The sequence below is a fragment of the Grammomys surdaster genome, unplaced genomic scaffold, assembly GCF_004785775.1.
Source record: "Grammomys surdaster isolate TR1022 unplaced genomic scaffold, NIH_TR_1.0 271, whole genome shotgun sequence".
NCBI lineage: Eukaryota > Metazoa > Chordata > Mammalia > Rodentia > Muridae > Grammomys > Grammomys surdaster.
In genome coordinates this window covers 793,871-812,136 of record NW_021604712.1, presented here as the reverse complement: position 1 = coordinate 812,136, position 18,266 = coordinate 793,871, and the positions used below count along the sequence as shown (strand labels likewise).

At 39.3% G+C, this 18,266-nt stretch overlaps 1 pseudogene; it reads left to right on the top strand.

The window, feature by feature from the left end:
* Window positions 1–16,743, top strand: part of LOC114628736 — a 47,827-nt pseudogene extending 31,084 nt beyond the window's left edge.
* Window positions 16,744–18,266: the final 1,523 nt, after the last annotated feature.

The window sequence follows — 18,266 nt, the reverse complement described above, 5'->3', positions numbered from 1 at the left end:
CGAGGGAGAGGGAGAGGGAGAGGGAGAGGGAGAGGGAGAGGGAGAGGGAGAGGGAGAGAGAGAGAGCTGTGAAGAAAGAAACCACCAGGTCTCTTGGTCCCCAGATTTGACTGAATACACTTTTAATTTGGTCCAACATCTTGGAAGTGGCTCTTCAGATCTCCAGTTAGGCTACGATAACCAGCTGGATACCACACAGGAAGTCACAGTGAGTTCATGCTGAGCTCCACTGATAGTGCTGAACATTTATGAGACAAGTAACTGGTTATCGTTGCCTTAAATGCTTATGTTTTGAGTTTGATTATTTTGTCTCAATTGAATATTTTCCTTTATAAGAGTTATCTTGGTCATGGAGTCTCTTCACAGCAATAAAATGCAAACTAAGATAGTATATAATAACCCCACTTCCATGTCCTGTTATATGAAATAACCCATTTCCCTGTTCAACCCTATACAATAAACATTCTGAGCTCCCATGGTGTTGAGGTTTCTCCACCAGGGAGCCCAGATGACCTGATCCCAGCTCTCTTGGTTTCTGCATATGCCTGTCCTTTCTTCATTTTCTTGGTACCCTAGTGCCAAGGACTATTCAGGACTAGCTCACCTTTTAATTTATCGTTTCTGCGCTTAATCTTCATCTGATAGGCCCTCCTCATCCTCTACTGAATTCCTGAAGCCATGTATGAATGTAGCATGAAACCTTGTCTTAAAACAAACAAACAAACAAAACACCTCATGGTAGGTGGAATTAGAATAGCAGAAACTTGTAGGATCACATCTCACATCTCAACATGGGCAAACAAAAGATTCACTTGGACTTTTCTGCCAAATCTTCTCACAAAATCAAAGAACTCCTTTCTTAAATAATAACCATGCCTTAAAGCCTTCCACTAAGCCCTACTTCTTAGAGGCTCTACATAATATCCAAACATCACCATTGTAGGTCCCAAGCTCTCAACACTAAAGCCCCTGGGAGGCATAGCACAACACTGACTTTGGGGCTGTCACACTGTCTTCTTGAATATCAACAACATAAAGGGCCAAGTGTCATTATGAGCACAGAATCAGATAATAGCAGGACTGAAAATGTCATGCTGCTCAGATGAAAGAATAGATTCAATTAAAGAAAGCCATCCATGTTGGCTAATAGAGCTGATGTGAGTCATAAGCCCACTCAAGGAAGAGCATCCAGTTTAGTGAGAATCTGAAGAGAGAAGAAGCTTACCAAATGACTTGAGACGTTGAAGTTAATTGCATAGAGTACATATGGGGTTCCTCCAGGTGGACAGGTTTTCAGTGACTAACCAACTGGGTGTGCTACCTCACTGGTAGAGTCTTAAGCTGATGAGATAATGAAAAATCTACACATGACAAGGAAGTCCATAGGAATGGGTGCTGAGAGACTCATGGGGCAGCCATGTGAAAGGTCTTGGAAGTAGTTGCATAGTAAACCAAAGATGAACAGAGCAAAGTGAAGAGACTTTTGTGTTGAGAATAAGATCACTAAACTTTCATTTTCTGGTGCCCTATTATATATTCAAAACAAAACAAAAAATAAAAAAGACTCAAGTTCACTCTGAATATTTCACAAGCTAAATGGGACGCTTACTGGGAGGAATAAAGGATTAAGAAGAGGTCCGAGTTCTGCTGGGACCTCGTGCTTTAAAGGCTCTGACAGCTGAATGTCATTTCAGAGCAACAGTGGCCACAGCAAACCCTTGATCATTAAAAGATAAATGCCCCCGAACCTATACATACGCTCCAGTATTCTGCAGCCTGTGTAAAGTTGCAAAGTGTTCGTAGCTTTGACAGAGAATAAGCAGAACCCAAATCTCTGAGAAGAGCTGCTTTCCCTAGAGCAGTGGATCTCAACCTTTCAAGTGCTGAGACCCTTTAAGACAGTTTCTCATGTTGTGGTGGTGCCCAAACACCACAAAATTATTTCATTGCTATTTCATAACTGTAATTTTGCTGCTGCTATGAATCATAATGCAAATATCTGTGTTTTCCAATGGTCTTAGATGATCCCTGTGAAAGGGTTGTTTGACCCCAAGGATTATAACCCACAGGCTGAGAACCACTTCCCTAAAGCATCAAAGGCAAAACCAGAAGCTAGTGATATAGATTGTGTTGCCTCCCTGGTTCTCTCCCATGCATTTCATTGGGAGTACACAGTATTTAGCATCACCATAAGTATCTTCAATGGGCTGACCTATGAATTATACCACATAATTTCCATAGACAAGTCATTTGTAAGGTCTTAATAGCTGAAACAAGCTTTTAGAACAGAATAGCTTATACCCTATAACTAAGCCAAGTGGAATATCTATAATAACTTTTCCAGATTTTCATGGAAATCTGTAACATGTACAAAAGTAGAAGTATTCAATGAGCTAGCTATGCTCATCTTCTTGCACCCTGATCTTTCTTTTCTGGATTCACAAGTTCCTCTGAGTATTTCTGTTTACTCTTCTCCAGGCTTGGATGTATTGTTATCTCCCAAACTCTGTACCTTTAACTACTCTTTTGAGACCTATAGTGAGGGTTTGGATCTTCAGGTGTAATCGTTACAGTCAGTGATACATACCCAGTGATACATACCCATGAAGGTCTGGAAGCATGGCTCTCTTGTTTCAAGCAAAGCAGTTCTTAGATGTGACATATCAACACAGCTCGGGGCTTGGATACAGTTTGGCTGATAGACTGCTTACTTCCAAGGCATGCAATACTGAGATCTATGCCCAGTGCCCTCAAATAAACAAATTGACCTTCAAAGAATAGATCTCCCCACTCCAGAGCTGGCCAGAAGACAGGAGTGGAAAGAGCAAAGGTGGTGTGGTGAGGGAGGGGAGATACGTAATTAACTGGAAGCCATTGTCTTCCCAAAGGCTCCAGGGAACCATCTGTCCGAGGAGAAGAGTGGTCTCCTGGATGCTTTCTTGATCTCTTGATCTCTGCTAAGAAGAAGCAGAGCAGATTTCTAAGACCCTGCTGGGAAGGAAACTGAAGTTACCTGGGACTTGGTAACTGAAATCACACCCTTATGGGTTGCTTGCAGGCTCTGTCCTTCTCTTCTGCCACATTCCCACTCCAGTGTCCCGGGGAACTTCCTGGATACAGCACTCACACACAAATCCTCCCCTTGATGATTCTGAGAGGGTGGACCAATGATTCAGCTTATTATCAGGAAAATTCAGAGCTCCATATTTTACTCCTACAATATTTTTTTCAATATGTAGTATTAATAAAGATTTACGTTTTTGTATTTCAATTATGCTAGTACTACACATACACATTAATTCCTTTTCATCTGTACCCTTATAAAAGCTCAGGTGCTAAAAGTTTAATCCCAGATGACAGCACTATTGGAAATCAGTGGTTTCATAAACAGACGGAGTTTAGTGGGGGAATTCCCTCTCTCTCTCTCTCTCTCTCTCTCTCTTTCTCTCTCTCTCTCTCTCTCCCCGTCATGGAGTAAACTGTTTGCCCAATCATGTACTCTTGCCATATTGTCTGTCATAGGCTCAAAGCCACAGGTTAATCAAGCATGGGCAGAGAAGTCTAAAACTGTCATCCTGGGTCACACTTTTCTCTTTATAAGCTGATTATCTCATGGATTTGTTACAGTAAGAGAAATCTGATTATGACCATTTCTTCTAAGGAGCTTTTTTTTCTCTTTAATAAAAATATTTACTGAAGAAATGAGTGAGTACTAGTATGCCTACCCTTTGCTATTTCTCACAGACCCATCCTTTATAAAACCCACTGTCACCCTTTCATCAAGTGGCTTTAATACCCGAGTGAGTGAGGAGTGTTAAATCTTACAGTCTACCAGTGAAGCATTTGGATTCTTTGCTTCCTTCTATATTTATTACTGGAATTCAACTCTGGAGAACTTTTACCAGCTACTGAAGGATCCTAAAACCATATTCTGTAAAAGGAGGCAGGATATTTAACTCTTTGATTCATAGAGTTGTAGAAAAATAACTTAGTATCTTAATAATACCTATGGTTGAATGACTAAAGGCAGTATGGTATAAATTCTTGGATCGCCCCCACCCACCACCATATTTCAACCCTTACGTTTTGTGCTGTGGATATTTGGTATCTTTTTAATACACATATGTCATTATCCTTTTTGGTACTCAAATTGTGCCATCTTTGGAACCAAGACCATTTTCAATAATAGTAAAGTATGCGTGTGTGTGTGTGTGTGTGTGTGAAGAATCTCAATTAACCAAACACTCATCTACTTTTTCACCTTCACATGAACTCTTCTCTCTGTCCACTCAGAGGGTTGGAATGAATCTTTTGAGTATGTAAGCTACATCAGTTCCTCCAAAGACTTTCATACTCTTATTGTTTTTCTTTTCAATATCTCTTCAACCTTAATCCAACAAAATCTATATTATAGAACTAACTATATGTCTTTAGTATGTAATCTTGTCTCTCCCAGGGCCCATGGGAGAATGCATAGCATTAGTCCGAGTCTCTGGTACTTAACAGTAGTAGCTATTCATCTCATAATTGCTGAATAAACTAACATACGCAATTCCAAAATCAAACAGTCTCAAAATCAATTTTCCCTAGACTCTCCAAATCATGATCATGTGAAGGATAAAAAAGCAAGCTTTAGAGAAGCCAACAGCTAACCTTCTTAATTTGATAAATTTACTGTAATCGAAGACTTAACTTCAATTGACTCTATATCTTGTGTCTCGTTTATGTAATAATTAAGTGACTATATATCATTTCTGCTCAAGTATCCATCTGGCACATCATTTATAAGAGTAAAGATGCTGCTAGATTGTTCTGGCCTACAAAGAAAAGTCACTGGAGCATGGAAGCATACACTTGTGAGGAAGATGTAAAGAACCAGGATGAGTCCATCAAAACAGTCCATCTCCTTCTCAGACTAACAAAGAAAATCTAACACTGAAAACATTAAAATAAAGGAAGATACATGGACAGAACAAATGGCTATAAAGCTATGTTCACTATGAAGTGAGAAGGCTCTCACTTGCCATTTAGAAATTTTACCAATTATCTAAGATAATTCAGGTTATAAAAAATAAAAGCCACACCAACTACTTTCTCTGATCCTCACTCCTGTGACCTTGTGGATAAGATTGAATAATTTTAAATGATAGCAGTGCAAAATTTTAAAGAGAGCAAATTTTGAATGCACCAAACGAAGTGTATCATTTAACCCTTACCAAACTGCTTAACATAGTTCAAGACCCACTCATTGGTCAAGTAAAAGTGAAAGATTGCCACATGTGCAGCTAGCTGGATTGTCCATCTTTCTCAAGTTTAAGAAAGGCAATAGAGATAAATCAGCAATAAGAGCACTCTCACATTCCAGGTACCATAAGATGCTATTGATACGGAGAATAATAGAATCTGGGCAGAAGAGAATAGAGTTGACCCAAGCATTGTCAAAATGGGACTTTATTAGGTATTTAGCAATGTGCATGGCTGAATCATCGGCAAGGTAAGAATTGTATAGTTATTGTTGCTATTTTATTATTTTTTTCAATTAGGGAGAGATTCTTGGGAATATTCCAGCAATGAAGGAAAGAGTGAAACATTTTCCAAGAAACAAATATTCAGAGGTATAGTGATATGAATATTTCATGGGCAGAGAGCTTTTTTCACACATAGTAGTTATCACTTTACCACATGAAATAGACTGTATGCTGTCTCAGAAAGATAAATGATGGCTTTCTTGGTCTGCTTAATCTGGACATAGAATTAGAAATATCAAACTAGCCTCACAATTCCATTTATCTTTTTTATTAATACCTGACATGCAACTCTAAAATGTTACAGTTCTGTGTAAAGAAGACATATGAAAGCAAATCATTCTGTGTGTTCTTGTTTATTAAGCATCAACAAGAGGAATCCCAGAGTCATAAAATACAAATGGTATACAGGAACCACCTCATTGCACAGTGGTCTGGAGGACAATCTGAGTACAGTAATTCACTGCACAGATGCTAGAGGCAGACTGTGTGGGTTCTGATCTGTCTGGTTGCTTTGTTGCTGTATACATAACCAAAGGAACAGGAGATGGGAAAATGAGCACAGTCCCTTTCTGCTACCCCCAAAGGAGAGTAGCAAGCCTGCTTGACAGATGATTTTGCAGTAGCAAGATACAGCAGAGGTTTTGTTGATGTCTACAGATCTAATTAATAATCTATGGATATAACTACTATGTTTCCTAGCATACTGTCTTCATACATTTTAAATTGAGCTATAACTTTAGGAAAGCTTAAGAAAAATTTACGATAAATTATTGAGTTTGAGAAATTTTAAATACATTGTACCCTCTGGAAGCTATCAGAAAAATATTTTCTGATATACTTTTTCCTTTCTATCGAGAGATGCAGGCTTCTTCACACCTTCTTCCTTTTTATAATCTTGCTGACCAAGTTCACCACTGTATTGACTTCTCTCAACACAGTTTGAGCGGCACTGGGGATTTATAAATAGAACCGAACACTAAGATCTTACGTCTCTGACTAACTTCACTCAGAATCACATCTAGAAGACAGTGATTGGTAGTCTATCAGACCCTGATTTTGATTGATGTATATAACTATATTGTATGGATTAAGCACAGGTTGTTTCTTCAGTATAGAGTCCACGAATGCTTGTGTTGTTCCAAGTTTGGGACAATTATGAATAAAGCTCTTCTAGCCACCCTTGAGCAGGTTGTTGGTTTGTTTGGGAATTCAAGTTCTCCTTTCTGCTGAGTAGGATTTCTAAGTCACAGGAAATGTCTCGCTTTGAAAGGTACAGAAAAACTGCATCAGTAAACCAGTGGCTTCGCTTGAGCACATGCTGCGAGGTGGGTGGAAGGACTTCCCGGTTATTTCCACCCTCACAAACATGATGCATCATCAGATTTTGCATGTCAGCCTTTCTGGTAGGTGTGTGATAACATTGCATTCTTATTGTAAATTCCATTTTTTAATTGATCTTTCAGCATTGAGGGTGGGGCCTATGTGGATATTTTATTTTGTGAAATCCATTCAAGCCTTATGCTCGTTATTAAACTTAAAAAAAAAATGATCTGGAGGAACTGGGAAGGTGATCCTGTGGGTAAAGTGCTTGCTACACAAACATGAAGAACTAAGTTCAGATTCCCAGAACCCACAAAAATGCCAGATATGTGTTTCTAGTTTCAATGTTATGGAGCAGAGACTGACAGGACCCTAAGGTCAGTGATCTAGCCAACTGATGAGCTTCAGGTTAGTAAGAGTACCTACCTGGATATAGTAAGGTGGAGAGACATAGAGGGAGACAAGCATCACTGACTTTTGCCATCTACGTGTGCACACATGAGTGCATGAAACCACACGTACACATACATAACACACACAACTATTCACATATACCCAAACAACAAACAAAAGAACAAAATGTATATGTAATAGCTTTAAAAGGAAATCCTGGACATTAGACCTTGTTTCATTTAAATATTTCTAAGTCTTATTTCTAGGAATTATATTTTTTCCTCCTCTAATTATGTCTTAGAATAGATTTTAATGAGATCTAGTTTATAAAAAGTTTATAATTTATATTCTTGTATCCTTTACAAAATTTTCCTATCTCGATGTCATAAAAATATTGGGTTTTTTTGCCTACTTTTAAATTTCTTTTAAAAAGATGGTTGCTTTAGATTACCATCTAAGCTTCAATGAATTTTTTTATGAATAATGAAAGATAGCATGGGTGGGGGAATAGAATTTGTTTGTTTGTTTTTCAAGAGCGAATTTTTCTGTTTAACTGCCCTAGCTGCCCTGGAACTCATTTTGTAGACCAGGCTGGTCTCGAATTCACAGAGATTTCCCTATTTCTGCCTCCCAAGTCCTGAGGTTAAAGGTGTGTGCCACCATGACCAGGAGAAGATAGAGATTTTAAAAGTTCACTTTTGATAATCAGCAAGGTGTCTCAAAGGTCTTACCAGGAAGTCTGATAACCTTGATTTTATTCCCCAGATATAGAGGAAGGCAAGAACTGAGTTGCCTTCTGGCAGATATACACATATGCATTCCCAGCCCCAGCAAATATATCACACAAATAATAATAATAATAATAATAATAATAATAATAATAAATAATGTTTCATTTTAAAGTTCACTTTAAAATAGATTTTCAGGTCCCCACTAAATTTGGTATCTTAAGCTACTTCATTCAAAGAGTATTCTTTTACTTTCACAATTCTATTCTTAATCATAGGTAGATTCTGGATTTTATAAAGTATTTCTCTATATCTATTGAGTAACTATATGATTTTTCTCTTATTCAATTTTAGCAAATTATATCTTTGATTTTCAAGTATTAAAAGTTTAACAAGAGAAAAGTACCTACAATCTTTCCCTGTTCTCATACTCAATACTTCTGTGGCCAGATATGGAGGACCTTTTCTCCAGATGACTAATATTCCAGTGAAGTCTTTCATCATTTGTTCCAATTCTGACATTTACCAAAACAGCACACAATCTAAAAGCTAAGGACTAAATCTTTTTTTTTAATTTGAAATTTAGAATTGTTTTGCAGTGAAAGGTTTTTTATTTAAATATTTTTAGATCATATATAGTCACATCATTAACCCTTCTCTTCCTTTCTCCCAGGTACCCTTAATTCTCTTGCTTGCTTTCTAATTCATGACCTCTTTTTTGAGTTGCTATTGCATGTATGTGTTTTCCTATTCTTTTTGTTTTTTAAATCAAATCGTAATTTTTACTTATTCACACAGGGATTATAAACACAAAAAGGCATGATGTGGGGAAGAGGATGACACTGCTGTTCAGGGGGAGTACAGATATCTTTCAGAACAGGGTATTGGCTGGGTGAAGGTTCAGGGGACAGTTCACTATGACTCTGCCTATGATTCCCTTGTCCTTATCTAAGTTGGTATTATCCGCCAAGGCTACCTATTTACAAGGTCTATGACTACTCAGGCTGGTAAATTTCCACAAAAGCTGCCTGTTTACAATAGCTTATAGCCATCTGTTTCAATGTTTTTCCACAGAGACCCAAGACTTGGTATTAGTATACATGTATGACAGGCCTATTGCTGATTTTAGGCCTATGGTTGATTTTAGGCCTTCAGTGTATAAGCAGGGCTGCCCCTGATATCTCCTCCCTTCTCTAAGTATAGAAGGGCTGTGGCGATTCTAATCTTGCAAAGGCGGGGATAGAGGCCTGACCTCCAGTAATTGAAGGGGACTTTGCAATGGCTCCGGTCCCCCGTAAGGACTAAATCTTACCTAGCCTGCCCCTGACTCAAATGACAGTCACAGGCAATAGAATTGCATATTAATAACAACTTCCCTCTGGCTTGGCTACAAATCAGAAGCTTCTATGATGACTTCTTGATCTGACAACACACTTACTTTTGCGGGTTAATTACAAAGAATGATTTTTAAAAAATGAATTTATTTTTGTGTGCATGTGTGTTTTGCCTGTGTGTGTGTGTGTGTGTGCTGCATGCATGTGTGCCCATTGCCACAGGAGGTCCAAACAGGACATCTTATCCTCTTTAAACAACTCTATGAAGAGCTATACAAGGTTTAGTGTACATGAGTCCTAAATGCTGGAGCTTCTGCTTCTATGGAGTTGAGTAAAACCATCCTGAAACACATGTCTGTGTTGACCAACTTGACAGCTTTGGAAACCTTGTAGCTCAGGGATGAGCCTTTATCATGTAGGCACACCTCATTAAGCCAACCCTGTTCTTCTTACCTCACAGTAAACCTGACAAGCCCAAACTAATGGTGGTTTAGAGTTTCATTAACTACTACTTATCCAAGAATTAGTAAAACAAAAGGAGTATTTTTCCACAATGTCCAAAGGTAGAAATGGTTCTGTGGCAGAAGCTGGAGTCAAAAGCCAAATATTTTATTCAAGTTTGTGTAGCATCTTTAAAATTCAAAAATCATAGGAGGGAAGAGAGATCTATATTTTATTATCTCTATTTCAGTGTCCTGTGGGCAAAAGCCTCGTGCTAGATTAATTTTACTATAAAATATGGCCTATTGGAATGGGCCTTCCCACATCACTCACTAATTAAGAAAATACCCCAAAGAGTTGAGTAAAGGCAATCTTTTATGGGCATTTTCTCAATTAAGGTTCCTTCTTCCAGATATATTTAGATTTGTATCAAATTGACAAAAAAAGAAAAAGAAAAAGAAAAAGAAAAAAATCAGCCAGTAAGAAGAGATATAAAACAATCTCCTAAAAGTTGTTGGGGATGGGTTCTTAATTTATGTCATCCTGGAAGGGTGAAGAAACCCACCAAGGTCAGTCAATCAAAACAGGAGGTCATAGATATCAGGACATAACAGGACTGAAAGCCCAGGGTAAACTGTACAAGTAGCTGTGCTTGGTAAGCGCTAAGATGTTCATATTGGCTTTCTGACAGTCATGTGGGAAAAATGAAATGGATAATACTGAAGGCACCCCCAATATGAAGATAGTCACACAATTCATCCCACGGAGAAGCACAACTGGTTCAGTCATCAAGGACTTGACAGATGCACAGTGAGGCTCTTATAAATACTTTTATTCCTCTACATTACTAGGTGCAAAACACCGGTGGCTTATGAAATAGGGTAGTAGATTACAATGAGCTCACTCAGGTATTAAAGCCAATCGCACCAACAGTTTCGGTCCCAACTCCTGCCACCTTGTGTGCAGTGACTGGCCCGATCAGCGTAGCTGTCCTTTACTTGAGACAAAAGGAGTTTATATTTATATTTCGGGAATGATAATCACATTTATAGTATTGTTTCACAGCTGTGTAAAACTTAATTGTACTGCCTCAGCCTCAGGTAATTTATTTGTAACCCTCTCTTTAATAGGATTCAGAACAGTTCTGCGGCAGCAGCTCACAGCGCGTGATGAAGAGTCGTTTCACAGGTTAGGTGATGCTAACTGAATCTTGGTTATCAAACGGTATACACTACCTGAGATGTCCTCACCAATCATCTAAATCTCTAAAGATGAGAGATGAACCTCAAGGAAGTTTATGATATTTCTGTAATTAGAAAGTTGATGGAAGTCGACCCATCTGCTGAATGCCAGAAGTTTCCTTATGGACAGGGTGTTTAAAGCATATTATGCCCACAGTTAAGGAAAATAGCCATTGTGTTGAATATTAGATGTTATAAATGCCATTTTTGGTCACACTTCCCTAGCCCAACAGAAGATACTCCTTAATACTCATCTATAAGGGATGCCATCTGGGGGTTAACATAATTCCACTTTGCCATGTAATTCATTAAAGTATCACCTCTATCCAGGGACTGTATTTTATAATAAAAGAAATGTAGCAATGATCTTGTGCCCACAGGATATACTTTATTATAAGCAATAGCATCCAGAAGCAGCTTGTTCCATGGGGCAGTAAGGGTCCTGCTGAAGACTTGGTAACAGTGCTAGTTGGGAAACAATACCTTTCAATATTGAAACCAATAAATTGCCTTAAAAACAATCTTGGCATTCACCCTCAGCCAGAAAACATGAATCTCAGAATTGAGGTCCAAGAATGAGATTCTCACAATTAACTCTTGCTTCCTATTTTACGATGCTGATTTCAAGAAGCTTAGAGGTTTTCATACTTAGCAAAGAAGTATCTCTACCAGGTAGCAGAGATAGATCATGGTTAATCAGAAACTGAACTTTCCATGATACTAAACCAAAAATCAGAAGAAAACAACATTATACTCCCTGTCTATGGTGCACAAAATATTTATAAATGGGGAAATGGAAACAGACCTACTGCTACTCACTGGGGATGAGGAAGTCTGTGCCTTCTGTCCAGCCGGCTCAAGGAATGCCTCTTAGGACTCCCTTGCCCAACAGACCTCAATAGTGAAATGTCATGAGATAAAGAATGATAGAATAAATGATAGAATAAAGAAAAGCATAAAGAGCTCGATGAGTGAAGAAGTGAAGTCTGAATAATTTTTTCAGGTAGAGAAACCCATCTAACTGAGGGAAGGAAAACTGAGGATTAGTCAATGAAACATACAAGACTTAGTAATTAGACAGTATGATCAACTACCCAGGCATGTGTTACATACTTTGTTTCCTCCCCCACTGTTTTTTAGTGTCTTAGTGTAGAACACCAATCATGACTAATATTCTAGATTTGGGGCATAGGTACAAATGGATTTCTAGCCTCTCTGGTGGGGCAGCAGCTGGCAGGGCTTCACATATCCTCTGTGGGCAATGCAAAACATTTTCCCCTCAGGTTAAGGCAAGAGTGAGTGCTGAAAGGAAATGATCTGGCCAGTGACAGACAAATCCATTACATTTGCTCTTCTCTCTGAGCCCTGTCCGTCCCCAGACACTGCTTTACAAATGATGACAACAGGCTCCTTTGACCTTAGGGTTGGCTTCTTATTTCTTTTTACCACAGGAAGCCCCAGCAGGAACAGAGGAGTGAGAGCAGAGAGTGAAGTAGAAGGCACTTGTTTCCTCTCTATGCTGTTGGCTTGTATGTGCTGGTTTGTCTGCACCCCAATGGACTCTGCTACTTCCAGGCTTTCTATAGGACTCCTGCTTTCATTCGCAGGTAGCCACTCTTCCTCCCTCCCATCCTTTAGGCAGATGGTGCTGATGGCTCTTCTATGACTAGCCCCAGGTTACTTCCTTCCTTCTGGTAGCCCTTCCTGGTCCTTTTTTCTGGGCTTCTTGAAGGTCACAGATGATGTGTGTACTCCCACTCGAATGGCTGCAGAACTAGTATTCTTCTTTACTTCCTTTCCCAGCAGACAGGAAACAATCTTTTCATTCAGTTTAATATTTACAGTAGACGAGAGGTACAGTTACATTTTATGCTTTTAGCCCAGAAAGAAATAGAAACAGAAACAAACCCCACAGACAGGAAATTATAAGTAACTCGGATATCTACTTGGAAAAGGTATGACGGGTAGGAGGAATCAAGACAAATTAACACCTTAAAATATACTCCAGTAGAGATTTTCTTGGCTAGCTATCTTCCTAGTTCTAAGCTCCACAAGGATGCTCTGCCTCCACTCAGCATCTCATCCATGGGACGACTGGCAGCAAAGACCCAATCAAAGGAAGGCCGACGCACTTCATTTCCAGGGTCAACTTCAACTGATTGGCTTTTAAAGCAGGGTATTTGAAAAGAGTCTGATGACTTATGCCAGCTCAGTGGGAGCACATGTTATAATCAATTGGTGCTTTACCAGGGGAGGTGACCAGAGGAACAGTAGCCAAGAACTGTGTATTTATTAATCTTAGTGAAATCTCACTTGGCATATTGTCTTTGGACAGTTAACCCTCATGTGTGTATTGAAAGCAAATTCTCTCACTGGGAGAGGCTAAATTGGGAGGCCAAAGCAAGAACACATGGTTTTAAAATTTCAATGTCAACTTATATATAATAGAATATTCTCTCTCATAGCAAGTTCCTGCTAATGTTACTGGCTAGACTACAAAGATTTCTATGTTTTGTCTTAAAAAATGAATAATATACTTCTCTATTTCATGATAACTGAATAGCAGAACTGCAGTGGCAAATAATGAGCTGCTTTTATCTAACTGAAGTACAAGATGCCTGTGTCTTCACTATCTTTCAGGTTGTGTTTGCATAAGATCTGCTTCTCAACTGAATGTCAAGTTCAACGACATTGCTTATACTTTGGTTGTGTCCAGCTGCCCCTATTCTTGAATGAGAGGAGCCAGAAGCCTTAGTCAGCTATTGGCTGGGACTCAGTGTGGATAGAAAGAATATCCCTGAGCTGCAACATTGCTTTCCTAATGGAACCAAGAGCTTGATATTTGTCTGCTGTGATTCCTGGTACCAATTTCTGTCTTAAGGTTTCCATTGCTGTGAAGAGACACCATGACCAAGGTAACTCTTATAAGGGACAACATTGAATTGGGGCTAGCTTACAGTTTCAGAGGCTCACTCCATTAATATCATGGCAGGAAGCAAAACAGTGTTCAGACAGACACAATGCTTAGAATCTTGATCTGACTGCAGCCAGGAGAAACTGACTTATTGGCAGGTAGGAAAAGGGTCTCAAAGCCCACCCCAATAGTGACATACTTCCTCCAACAAGGCCACAACCCCTAGTAATGCCACTCCCTGGGCCAAGCATATTCCAAACCACTTTGGGGAAGAGATCTTCTCCTTCTCCCACTTGTAGAATAAGCCTTGATATTCCTCAGACATCCTCTCAGATGATAACTGCTTATCATAAGTCCCTTCCTCTCTATATTCTTTACCTTCAGAGAGCCCCTACAACATCATTTTAGCAGTTCTGTACCTGCATAGATGGCTTATGGCTGGACTTTGGTTTTATGTTTGTCTCAGCTTCTCATTAGAGTAAGCATCATTGGCCTCTGAGAAGATTTGGGTGAGTCTTAGCACCCAAGATCACTTTGCTCTAGACTCCCACCTCTTCATTGCTTTTGTGTAGTTCTGAAGATTTGCACAGACTAACACTCCAGAAGAGGAGCTGTGTCTGTTGGTAGACACGTCACAGAAGTCAGCCACCCTGGAAAGATGGGGACATGGCTGAACTGCACACAAGCAGAGTGATAGATTCTGACTTCGTCTCCTTGACGTAAAAAATCTAGATTGTGTAGTTCTTTGAATACTGAGAACATTGTCAATGAATTCATGGGGAATAATTTGAACTCTAATTCTCTAATTTGCATGTTGCTTATTTTGTAGTTTCACTTTAAGGTGAAATAATGGAAGATAATTTTCCAGCAACCTGGAGCTCATTGCTTCTGCTAGATCGGCTTGTGAGGAAGCTTCAGAGAACCTCCTGTCTCCTGCTCCCAGCATTTGCCTTATAAGCACACACAGCCTTGTCTGCATTTTGTCATGGGTGCTGAATATTGAACTTGGGTCTTCATGCTAGCACAGTCAGTTTTTTATTATCTGAGTGTCTCCAGCTCCCTAAAGTTCCTCTTCCTACACTCCAGCTTAGAAACTTTACGAAGCAAGAGTTAACATGCAGCAGATGCTGAATATCATTGTACACAAAAGAATTTATTAGAAAAATGGATGTAGGCATCAGTATCACTGAGCACTGATTTACAATAAAACTTTATTTCAAGCTACAATTATTCCCTAAGAAATGAGATGAAAGGAGACCAAATTAGTCACAAGTCAGATGATTCTGAATCTTTAATCACCACCCTCACTCCTGTTAATTGAATCTTGAATGCACATTTTTTTGCTCCCTGAGGTACACTAATGCAAATATATAATAAGCAGGCCTTTTTAAGATGAGAGATTCCACATATTTGAGACGATGAATGTCTATAAATTTCAGCAAAGGTAGTGTGGCATCTAAATGGCGGAGTAAACCTTGTAGTAGAGGTAATAACATTACTTGCTGAATATGTTCTATCCCAAATCACATGTGTCTGTGTTGCTACAGGATTCCCAGTGCAAGTCAAGAAGTGTGATTGTCAGTAATCTTAAACTATATACGAAGGTAAACCTGACATCACAGGACAATGCTTATGCATGAGCACCAATCAAATTTTTCTTGCTAATTGAGTTGCATTGGAAGTCAACAGCTTTGGTCATTAAGACCTTCAAAATAAGCAGATGTTCTCATTAATTGCTTGGCAATTGATCTGAATTTTTATGATGCAGTTGATTCATTGGTACATCCTGATTTGGCTTCCAAGGTTTCCAACCTCAACCATGAGTAAAGTGTTCTGTGTGTATGAAAAATATCCCTGAGCCCTTTCCAATTATGGAGTTCTGAATTTCATCTTTAAATATTCAGAGATATGAAGAATGTGAAAAAGGTAAGTTTGGACACAAATAGGCCAAATTGTAATAAGATAATATTTTCTCTACACCTTGTAAATGAATATTAATTAGAACAGAAAGTGAATGTGAATCAGCAGTCCCCAACTTTAAAGTTCAGTTGAATCTTCTACAAATAGTGTTTGTTCAAAAAATATAACCTATACCATTCTGAGTGAATCACTGGTCTACATTAGTGGACATCTGAAGAGATATTCTGTTCTATCATATTGCAGTTACAATGGAAACTGCCTGTGATATGTATGAAATCTTTAAAAATTACACTTTATGTTTCTCCTTCAGCCAAGCAAAATGCCCAAAGGAATGAAAGCCAAGGGGAAGAAAGTGGCCCTGGCCCCTGCCATCATGAAGGAACAGGAGACCAAAAAGGTGGTCAAACTTTTGTTTGAGAAAAAGCCCAAGAACTTCAGTGTTGGGCAAGACATCCAGCCCAAAACAGACCTCACACTCTTAGTCAAATGGCTCCAGTACATCAGGCTGCAGTGACAAAGGGCTATTCTCTATAAGCAGCTCAAAGTACCTCCTGTCATTAACCAGTTCATCCATGCCATGGATTGGCAAACAGCTACTCAGCTGCCTAACCTTTCCCACAAGTACAGTCCAGAGACAAAGCAAGAGAAGAAGCAAAAGCTATTGGCATGTGCTGAAAGAGATCAGCTGGCAAAGAGGACAACCCAACTAAGAGACCGCTGATCCTCCAAGTAGGGGTCAATACAGTCACCATCTTGGTGGAGAAGAAGAAGACTCAGCTGGTGGTGATTGACTGTGATGTAGACTCCATAGAGCTGGTGGTATTCCTATCTGCCCTGTGCCAAAAGATGAGAGTCCCTTACTGCATCATTAAGGTGCCTGGTCCACAGGAAGATGTTCACCACTGTTGCCTTCACACAGATTAACTCAGAAGGCAGGGTGCTCTGGGTAAGCTGGTAGAAGCTATTAGGACCAATTACAACAACAGATATGATGAGATCCATGCCACCGGGGAGACAACGTCCTGGGTTCTAAGTCTGTGGCTTGTTGTTGCCAAGCTGGAAAAGACAAAGGCTAAGGAATTCAACACTAAACATGTTAAATGTACACTGCTAAGTTTTCTGGACATAAATATAGTTACAAAACTATCTTCCTAAGAGTTTACACTTCATGATATACATTTTGTGTGTAGGTGTGTGTGCGTGTATGTGCTTCTGTGTACAAATGTGTGTGGGGTATAAAAACACATAGGTTCTATGCATGTGAAGGCTCAAGGACAACTTCAGGCACTATCATTCTTCAGACACTATCCACCTTGTTTCTGTTTTAGTTTTGAGACTGGACTCTTACTGGCCTATATCAAGTAGACTAGACTTGTTTGAGTGCCAGGTATTTACCTTTTTCTGTCTGCCAGTGCAGGGATTACAAGAGCAGGCACCATGTGCCCTGCTTTCTCCCTTCAGTATCTATCTATCTATCTATCTATCTATCTATCTATCTATCTATCATCTATCTATCTATCTATCTATCTATCTATCTCTACTTTGCTCTCCCTCTTTCCCCCTCCTTTCCTCCCTCCCTCCACCCCTCCCTCCCCCCTTTCTTTCTAACATAGGATCTCGTTGTATAGTCCTGACTATCCTGGAACTCACCAGGCTGGCCTTGAACTCATGGAGATCACCAGGTATCTTCCTGTCTCTGCATTTGAAGGGTTGAGATTAAAGAGTTCTGCCACCATATATAGCCCAACGTATTTTCTTTAATGTAGGTTCTGGAAATTGAACTTGGGTTTGGACTTGTATGCATTTCACTGATTGAACTATCTTCTCAGCCCTCAAGATACCATTTTTTTCTATTACAATGAAAAATCCCTGAAATATTCATCCTGGTTGAAGGGAAATTTAGTTTTTTAGAATTCTTTGTATTTTTTTTATCACTTTTAGTGTTACATTAGTCTCTGAGAATTGTGTTCAAGTTTTTATCATATTTATTCCCTTCCCAAAACAATTCCTAAATTTACCTATCCATTCCTAAAATTCCCTACCCATCCTACATTGTTTCCTTTTGTTTGTTCAATCAAGACCAACTTGTGTAGCCCAAATATTGTTGGATGTGTAGCCTTCCACTGGAGCATAGTTAACTTACCAAGGGCTACACTCTTAAAAACCAGATTCTCTCTTTTCATTGAACTGGCCATTAACAATAGCTCATTGGTTATGGGTAGGAGTTCACGCCCAGCTCCCTTCACCAGACTAGAATTTGTTCTAGCTTTGAGCTTGCATATTCTTTTGCATGCTATCACAACTGCTGTGAGTCTGCATGTTCAGATGTCCTGCTGTAAGCAGAAGACACTGTTTCCTTGTAGTAATCCACCACCTCTGGCTCTTAAAGTTTCTGCCATTCTTTTGCAATGACCCAAAAACCTTGGGAAAGGGAAGTGGCATATATT